This window comes from Cnephaeus nilssonii (genome assembly GCF_951640355.1).
Source record: "Cnephaeus nilssonii genome assembly, chromosome: 1".
Taxonomy (NCBI): domain Eukaryota; kingdom Metazoa; phylum Chordata; class Mammalia; order Chiroptera; family Vespertilionidae; genus Cnephaeus; species Cnephaeus nilssonii.
Genome location: NC_137072.1, coordinates 29,139,017 through 29,149,131, shown reverse-complemented (window position 1 = coordinate 29,149,131; position 10,115 = coordinate 29,139,017). Strand labels below are relative to the sequence as shown.

The 10,115-nt window shown below is 44.0% G+C and overlaps 1 pseudogene across 1 annotated transcript; it reads right to left on the bottom strand.

Annotated features, from left to right (window-relative positions):
- Positions 1 to 6,081: 6,081 nt before the first annotated feature.
- LOC307102628 (glutamate dehydrogenase 1, mitochondrial-like) lies at positions 6,082 to 8,861 on the bottom strand (annotated as a pseudogene). Its single transcript has 2 exons — positions 7,352 to 8,861; positions 6,082 to 6,303 (listed from the first exon to the last, which is right to left on the bottom strand). The product of its transcript is annotated as a glutamate dehydrogenase 1, mitochondrial-like (transcript).
- Between the last annotated feature and the right edge of the window lie 1,254 nt (positions 8,862 to 10,115).

Genomic DNA, 10,115 nt, shown 5'->3' with positions numbered 1-10,115 from the left:
TACATTGTGTATAAATTCAAGGAAGAAGAAAACATGCCTGTAAGTGTTGTCATAGTCATCTTTCTTCTTAGAGCTGTGGTGGGGTAGGTGGCAAATGACAGCCCTCTTTCCATTCTTATATTAGAACATAGGAGTCAGGCAGATGGAGATGAACTTACAAACTTGGTTACTAACACATCATAACAAACTGGAGGACAAGGTTGAGATATGTGGCCACATTGTTCCTTCGAACACTTATCACTTCTGCTCACAGTTGTAATCAGAGAAAACAAATGGTTTACAACGGTCCCTGCTGATGTGCTCACGGACAGTAATTCATGTACCTGTGGGCAGACACATCTTTTCCAAGAAGAGGTTTAATGCCGACAACTATACTTCCTTCTCTCAAATTCACCCATCAGGTACATCTCTTTTCACAGGAGAAAGGCAGAGAGAGTCTAAGTCCTCATGTGGAGACTGGAGGACAAAGAACTGAAGGTACTCCTATAATTTCTGATGGCGTGAAATCATAAATGAAATTAAGTTTATGTCCTTTGTACATACCAACTAAGGTCAAAGGAGGTTGGACAGAAGTAGGCTGGTCGGTAAAGAAAATCAGTTTTGTGTTTTAAATTTTGCTACAGATAATTCACAACATGGATAATTAACTTCTTGATTGATTTGGGGGAAATGAATGTTCCTTTAAGGAAGACTTCCCTCAATTTCACCTTGCTTGGTTTAAATAAAAATTTTCTCCAAGTTTCTTGTCCTGTGCTTAAAAGAAATGTGCTTTATTATTTGAGTATTTCACTTCCACTAATGGGTATTGTGTTAGTAATTTCTGCCCCTTGATATTTATTCATTACTTTAAAACTTATCATTTAGTTAGAAAGTTACCATTTGGGATCTCATGCCTGAACATTATGGAGCTACATGACAAGAGTTTTACATATTCATTTTCTCTGAGTTATAGTTTAAAATCTATGTATTTTTCCTGAATATGAAGAAGTAGTGGCTGCCATAGAACCTTAGGTTCAGTCAGGAGACTTAGAGCCCACTTTTGGCCTGTAGCTAATTTTTTTGTGAACTCAGGCAATCTACAATGTCTCTGAGTTTTCATTGCCTTTTAAGTAAAACAGGGATTTGGATTAAATCAGTGATTTTCATACTTTAAAAGTTTTTTTTTTAACTAGAACTGAAATGTGAAAATTTTTTTTCATGAATCTATATTATATAAAGCAGAGACAAATAGAGCAGCCTACCTGAAGTGTGATGGAGACTCTGAAGCTATGCAATCCTACAGGTGTCTTCAGGGGAAACTTTGATTCCTATGGGACACAGTTTGAGAATGACCAGTTATGATAAAAATCCTTCTAATTATAAATCCTTTCAATTTAAAGTGATGTTGCATTGTCTTTGAGTACCTAAGTTTCTTTTTTTTAAAATTTATTTTGTTTAAAGTATCACCCATAGTACTATATATATCTACTTTTTCTCCCCCATTGACCTCCCCTAACCCCTGTCGCATGCCTTCAACCCCCCCCCCCCCCCACCCCAGCATCCTGTGTCCAATGGTTGTGCTTATATGCATGCATACAAGTCCTTTGGTTGATCTCTTTCCCACCCTCTCAAATACTCCCCAGCCTTCCCACTGTAATTTGACAGTCTGTTCGATGGTTGACTGCCTCTGTATCTATCTTTTTGTTCATTATGTTATAATGTTCTTTATTTTCCATAAATGAGTGAGATCATGTGGTATTTTTCTTCCATTGCCTTGCTTATTTCACTTAGCAAAATGCTTTCCAGTTCCATCCATGCTGCTGCAAATGGTAAGAATTCCTTCTTTTTTATAGCAGCGTAATATTCCATTGTGTAGAAGTACCATAGTGTTCTAATCCTCTCATCTGCTGATGGGCATTTAGGCTGTTTCAAAATCTTAGCTATGGTGAATTGTGCTGCTATGAACATAGGGGTGCATTTATCCTTTCTGATGGCTGTTTCTAGTTTCTTGGGATATATTCCTAGAATTGGGATTACTTGGTCAAATGCGAGCTCCATTTTTAGGTTTTTGAGGAAACTCCATAATGTTCTACACAGTGGCTGCACCAGTCTGCATTCCCACCAGCAGTGCACCAGGGTTCCTTTTTCTGCGCATCCTAGCCAACACTTGTCGTTTGTTGATTTGTTGATGATAGCCATTCTGACAGGTGTGAGATGGTACCGCATTGTCGTTTTGATTTGCATCTGTTGGATAATTAGTGACTTTGAGCATGTTTTCATATGTCTATTGGCCTTCCTTCTGTCTTCTTTCAAAAAGTATCTATTTAGGTCCATTGCCCATTTTTTGTTGGATCGTTTATCTTCCTTTTGTTATGTTGTATGAGTTCCCCATACATGTTGGAGATTAAACCTTTATCAGTGATAACATTGGCAAATATGTTCTCCCATACAGAGGGCTTTCTTGTTGTTTTGTTGATGGTTTCTTTTGCTGTGAAGAAGCTTTTTATTTGGATGTAGTCCCATTTGCTTATTTTCTCTTTAGTTTCCATTGGCCTAGAAACGGTTTCGGTGAAGAAATTGCTTCGGCATATGTGTGAGTTTCTCTGCCTGTGGATTCTTCTAGTATTTTTATGGTTTCCTATCTTACGTTTAAGTCCATTATCCATTTTGAGTTTATTTTTGTGTATGGTGTAAGTTGGTGGTCTAGTTTCATTTTTTTGCCTGTCTCTGTCCAATTTTCCCAACAGCATTTACTAAAGAGACTGTCTTGACTCCATTGTGTTTTCATGCCTCCCTTGTGAAATATTAATTGAGGATAGTGGTTTGGGTTGATATCTGGGTTCTCTATTCTATTCCATTGGTCTGTATGTCTGTTTTTGTGCCAGTACCAGAACAGTGGTTTTGAAATATAGCATGAAATCTGGTATTGAGATCCCATCTACTTTGTTCTTTTTTTCTCAGGATTGCTGTGGCTATTCAGGGTCTTTTTTTATTCCAGATGAATTTTTGGAGAGTTCTTTTTAGGTCTGTGAAATATGCAGTTGGTATTTTAATGGGGAGTGCATTGAATCTATAGATTGCTTTGGGTAGTATGGACATTTTAATGATGTTGATTTTACCAATCCATGAACATGGTATGTTCTTCCATCTCTTTAATATAGAAGGCCCCCTGGGAAGGCACACGGGCATTCTTACTTAATAATTTTCATCTGAACCCAATGAGACAGAGCTGCATCTTGGATACACATCTTACCAAAAAGGGAGATATGTTCTCAGCATTGACTCTTATCTTTGCCCAGGTGTCAGGGAGTGGGTTTTGATATGTAAATCCAATCTAGCACCAGGAATGAATACCACTCTGGCCCACCCAAGATCCTTTATTTTGAGTTTTGGTGAAACTTCCTGGTATTTGGGATATAAAAATAAACACACTGCTTCAGTGCTGGGTCCCATGGATTTTGGATTGTTGTGTTTTCATTGTCGTTTGTTGCCATGATGTTTTTTATTTCTTCTTTGATCTCTCTGGTAACCCAGTCATTGTTTAATAGCATGCTATTTAGTCTCCACGTATTTGGTTTTTTGGATTGTTTTTATTGTAGTTGACTTAAAGTTTAATGCCAGTGTGATCTGAGAAGATGCTTGATATGATTTTTATCTTCTTGAATTTGAAGAGACTTTGCCTGTGACCCAGTATATGGTCTATCTTTGAAAATGACCCTTGTGCAGTTGAGAAGAATGCATATTCTGTGGCTTTGGGGTGAAATGCTCTGAAGATGTCAATTCTATCTGATCTAGTGAGTGATTTAGGATTGATGTTTCTTTGCTGATTTTTTGTTTTGAGAATTTATCCAGTGTTGTTAGTGGGGTATAAAAGTCCCCTACTATGATTTTATTACTCTCAATCTCTCCCTTGATATCCTCCAGAAGTTTTTTTTAATGTATTTGGGTGCTCCTATATTGGGTGCATATATGTTTACCAGAGTTATTTCTTCTTGTTGGAATGCTCCCTTAAGTATGATGAAGTGGCCTTCCTTATCTCCTTTTATGTCCTTCACTTTGAGATCTAATTTGTCAGATATAAGTATTGCTACCCCAGCTTTGTTTTTCAATTCCATTCGCCCAAAAAACGCTTTTCCATTCCTTCACCATCAGTCTGGGTGAGTCTTTTTTTCTGAGGTGGGTTTCTTGTAGACAGCAGATATATGGGTCATGTTTTCTTATCCACTCAATTGCCCTATGTCTTTTGATGGGGCATTTAATCCATTTGAATTTAAAGTTATTATTGATAGGTACTTGTTTGTCACCATTTTTATTCTTTATCTCTGTGTTCCTTCATTGCTTCTTATTTCTTCTTTTTACAGCAGACCCTTTAGCATTTCTTACAGTGCTGGTTTGGTGGTGATAAACTCCCATAGTCCTTTTTTTGTCTGTGAAGATCCTGATTTCACCCTCCAATTAGATTGGTAGCCTTGCTGGGTACAGTATTCTTGGATTCAGATCCTTCCTTTGCATGACTTTCTAGATTTCATTCCATTCCCTTCTGGCCTGATGTGTTTCTGTTGAGAAAGCAGTTGCTATTCTGATGGGGGTTCGTTTGTATGTAACTTTCTCTCTCTTTCTGGCTGCTTTTAAGATTCTTACTTTGTCATTGGTGTTTGCCAATCTACACTAATAAATGAGAAACATGCAAATTGACTGTGCCTTTGCTACACCCAGCAGCCAATCAGAGCAAGTATGCAAATTAACACAACAAAGATGGTGACAGCCATGGAGCTGGATTGAGCAGGAGGCTTGGGTTGACCCTGGCGATGTAGGAAGCCAAGCTTCCTGCCTGCCCTGGCTAGCCCTGGCCTCTACTCAAGGCTGTAAAGTTTCAATTATAGAAGATAAATAAATTCCACATACTTGCTTCCAGCCTGTCCTGGCCTCTGCTCAAAAGGAACTGAAAAAAAAAAAAAAAAAAAAAAGAAGGAAAAAAACGAGTGGCTAGGAGCTTGGGTTGCTGGGGGCCATGTACATCCTGCAAACAGCCATCAGGCCCAAACCCAGGCTGGCCAGGCACGCCAGCATGGACCCCCACCCTGAAGGGGGTGTGGCCAGCCTGAAAATGGCCCTCAGCTCCACACCCAGGCTGGCCAGGCACCCCAGCGGGACCCCCCACTCTTAAGTGGGTGTGCCCAGCCTGAAAATAGCACTCATTCCCTCATCCAGGCTAGGCACACACCCCCAGCGTGAACCCTCACCCCATGGGGGCATGGCCGGCCTGCAAACCACCACAGACCCCTTGCCCAGGCTGCCCCACACCCCAAGGGAACCCCCACCCTGATCCTGGACACACATCAAGGCAAACCACCCGGCCCCCACCCATGCACCAGGCCTCTTTCTATACTAATTAAAAATTAATATGCTAATTAGCCTGGGAGACCTTCTAGGAGACCTTCTGTACAAAGCTATGGTGTCAGGGCCAATGTAGAGGTGGTTAGAGGCCAAGAGGAGAAGGAAGTTGTGGGTGATGAGGCTGGTGGGGGGCGGGGCCTTTGAGGGTGAGAAGACCAGCAGGGGGGCAGGTTGTGGGCAAGCAGGCCATCAGTCGGGGTCAGTTGGAGATAATCAGGACAGTGGGGGCGCCCTTTGGAGTGAGCAGGCCAGCAGGGGGCAGGGAAGGTGGGGGTGAGCAGGCCAGCAGAGGGGGGGGAGGCGTCGGGGGGGAGCAGTTTGGCAGGGGAGGCAGTTGGGGGCAAGCACACTGGCATGGAGGACAGTTGTGGGTGACCAGGCTGGCAGCGGGCAGTTGGGGGCAAGCAGGCCAGCAGGCAGAGTAGTTAGGGGCAATCAGGCAGGCAGGCAAGTGAGCAGTTAGGAGTCAGCACTACCGCATTGCGAGAGGGATGTCCAACTGCTGGTTTCGGCCCAATCTCTGTAAACCAGCAGTAGGACATTCTTTGAGGGGTCCCAGATTGGAGAGGGTTCAGGCCAGGTTGAGGAACTTCGCCTCCCCCCATGCACGAATTTCATGCACTGGGCCACTAGTTTCTAATAAGTCTAACAAGGTCTGAGAGTGAATCAACATTTAAACAATGAGAGGAGATATTTGCCAAGAAACTATTCAGCTAAGAATGAGCTTCCCTCAGGTACATCTGAAAATCTACAGAGCACCTTCAAAGTGCAGAATATGTCATCTCTCTTCACAGTGCCATTGACAATTTTCGTCCCAATGGCTTTCCCAATCTCTTCTTCATTTAGGTACATATAAGCCAGATCAATAAGTTGATAGCCTACATCAACTGCTCTGTCGATGTCATCTTCCACCTTACTCTTGGCAACCTAGAAGAGCATTAAAAATAAAGGTCCACATATTCAGGAGCAAATGACCAATCCCATAAGCAGAGTTAGTCCACAGAACCTCTTCCTTTTCTGAGATCTAGGAGCTAGAGGTGAGGAAGCTATCTGTTGACTTACAACATGTGATAAATGTTTAACAACTGATTAAAGAAGAGTCTTGATTTGTAGTATTTGCCAATTTCTATGATGGAAATACTCCCCCCCACGCCATGGCTAATTTCAAGCTACCAATATGGGGAAAAGATGCTCACAATTAAATCTTGTGAGCCCGGAGGCGTCTGGAAGGGGACACAAAGTCAGTGTGAATTTGGCCATTATTGGCAATGCTCATAGCTGCCAGCCAGACTCCAAAGAGGGAGCCCAACATTTTTGTATGTTTGTTTTTCTTTCCCTGGGATACTCTACTTGAGTTTTTGTTCAAACAGTCAACACAATAGACTTTGAAAAAAAGAAGAGCAATTAATTAACACAAGGAGTTTACTGTATTATTTGGAATATATGTCATCAGTGTGGTTACTAAATTCTGACAGTCTCACACAACAGAAATAGGCTCCATCATTTGCTATGCAATGATAGGAAAGAAGATAACTCTCCATTGGGCTTTTTGTTTTGTTGGACAGCATAGTACTGATAAACTATAAATGATACTGTTTTATGTTATAAAAATACTAGCTTTTTCATTCATTATGTTTATAGGCTTTCTCTGCTTAGAAAAAGTTAGGCTTAGTAAGTGATTAAAGGCAATTTTATTACAGCAGCATGTACTTATTTTATTTTAAAAGAATAAAATGTATAAAAAGAAACAGCATTTATTTTTGTTTATAATCTATAGAATTGAGTTCTTTTGCTGATAGATCCAAATGGCTCTCTGGCATCTACTTTTTGTTTTGCACATGATCCCCTAACTTTAATTTCTTTTTCCTTAAGGGGGTCATTTGGATTAACCTATGGAATGTTGCCCATTGTCTAATAAGCAATGAGAGAAAGATCTGTGGTTACATTTAAACTTGTGCTGGTCTAAGTTTAGGACCCTATCTGCTGCCCTTCTGCGGCTGAAACAACAGTCGGGCAAGTGTCTCTCCAGCAGCATTTTCCTAAATGTGTTCATACAGGATTCATTGTACACCTTGAAGACTTTCTCAATGGCATTGACATAGGCAGCTGTTCTTAGGTCCAATCCCAGGTTATATTTCATGGCTGTTCCCATGAGTTCCCTGGTTCCATAGCTCCATGGTGTAGATTGAGCCAGAGTGTACAATGTCTTTCTCAGATGCCCCTGATATCCTGTCTTGGAACTCTGATGTGGACACAACAGGAATAGTTTCACCATGCTTTCCAAAGTTCCTTTCCAAACTCTCCTGAACCAACATGAGCAAATGGTAGTTAGAATCCCATTTACATATGAAGGTCAAATCGCCATAACTGACATGATTTCATTTCTTTAGCCATTCAAAGTAAGATACAGTAAGCCCCGCCCACCCCACTCCCGCCTACCCCAGCATTCAGGTAGAGATCTGGAAGAACCATGTTCTTATCCAGGGAAATCTTATTCGCTTCTAGCATTGTTGGCCCATTGGCACCTTCAGCGATGATATTGGCTTAGATTCTGGGTACCTGGACTTGGTCAGCTGCTTCTCACTGGCAGTAGGGATCAGTATGTCACAGTTGGCCTCTAAGATGCTCCCTTCATAAAGCTCTGCCTTGGGGAAACCCACGATTGATCCATGCTTCAATTTGAAGTCTTCCAATTACTTTGGGTCAATACCATGTGGATTCAATAGACTCTCATCAGATTCACCACCACCAACACATTTAGCACCAAAGCCATCAAATACCTCACAGAGTGAAGGCCCACATTACCAAATCCCTGAACAACAAATGTTTTCTCTCCAAACCCTGGTGTCATTCCTAAAATACTCATGTTAGAAGCTTCATTGATGACGTTTTTGATTCCATGGAAAACTCCCTGGCCAGTAGCAGCGATCCATCCCTGGACTGAAGGGCTTGCCAGTCACACAGTCATGGGCATTAATATCCTAGTGCCCGATGGTGCTAGCACAGGTGTCTGCAATCCAAGTAATCTCTCGCTCCCCCTGCTCATGTCTGGGGCAGGCACACCAATGTCTGGACCAATAAAGCCCTTCTTGGCCAGTTCCATGGTAAACCTCCGTATGATCTTTTCCAACTCGTTATCAGTATAGTTCGTGGGGTTGATCATAACACCAGCTTTGGCACCTCCAAATGGCACATGAGCCACTGCACACTGATATGTCATCAGAGAAGCCAAAGCTTTCACTTCATCTTCACTCACATCAGTGCTGGAACGAATACCTCCCTCCCAGGCAGGGCGTGCAGTGCAGGCGGTGCTGGACCTGGTAGCCCTGGATGACCTCCCAGGAGCCTTTGAGGTGCCAGATGGGGAAGAACAGGCGCAGCACATGGTTGCAGGACTTGATGATCCGCAGGATTCCGCGCATCCACTTCTGCTTCTGCTCCTCGCTCTCCTGGGTCTTAAGGTCCTGCACCAGGTTGTCCTCCATGATGCTGGTGAGCAGTGGAAGAAGCTCTCCACCATTCTGAGAAGTCGGGTTGTCCTAGTGGTCAGCTGCTGCCTGGCTGTAGTGTCACCGGGATGGTGCCGGGAGCCCAGGCTGCAGGCCAGGCCAGCCCCGCAGCACAGCTGAGTCAGCTGCAGCAGAGCCCAGGGCTGTGGCCTGATGCCTCGCTCAGGCAGTGGGACAGGGCGGGGGTGGAATAGAAGTTCTCTGGGAGGCTGGGGACCATGGGAGGGAGTGATGGCCCTGCAAGGGCTGCCCTTTTAAGCCACAGCTTCCTGCCCTCAGGAGCGGTCCCCTTCCTGGGCGTTCACTGCCTACCCAGGAGCAAGGACTTCGGGCTTCTGCCTACCTTTCCTGTGAATGGCAGGGCTGGGGCCCTGGCCTTCCTGGAGCCTTGCCTCCTCCTCCTCCATGGTCTCCCAGGCCTCCCTGGCGATGGCGCATGCAGGCCAGGCTGCAGGACCACAGATTTTTATTTGTTCCCCCTGTGCTAATAGTTATATTCAGTATTGAAAGCTTTTTAGGAAATTTTGACAGTATTTTTGTACAAAACACAATTTTTTGAAAAAATACTTGTTAACTTATTCTATTTTAATTTGCCCAATTCTATAAAAAGTTAAGAAATTAAAAAAAAAAGAAATTAAAATGACAAGTCTCACTGCATGGCCCAAGTGGCTGTGCAAGCCCAGTGGGGACCAAGCCCATTGCCGGGCATGCGCACTTCAGTCTTGTCCTGGACCGTTGCTGCGCATGCGCCCTGCTGCCAGCATTCTGGGAGGAGAAGGAAGGAGAGGCGGCCGTTTTCCTCCATCACACCCTTTCTTGTTTGTGGAGACTGAACTGGTAGGTCCAGGGAGCAGCCCTCCCAGGACTTTAATTAACATGGGAGAGGGGGAGGAGGATCCCCGGGCTCTTAGGGGCGGGGGGCGGGTTCTGTGGCCTCCTGGGGGGAAGGTGCTGAGGTCAGTGCCTTTCTCCTCTCAGGCATCAAGGCCGCCAGGGCCCTGGAAGTCCCTGCGTGACCTGGACGAGGAGGGTGGTGGGCCCATGAGGACAGGGGTCAGTATAGAGTCCTGGGGTTTTTATTTCCGGTGTCTGGGTCCTGTGGGCACCAGGCACAGGAACACAGACTCCAGAGTCCTCCTTGGGGCCCTGGGCAGGGGGTGGGGCGGCGGTAAAGGAAGGGCCTACAAACAGGAAGGTGGAGGGACTGCAGCTGCTGAGGGACTGCACCTG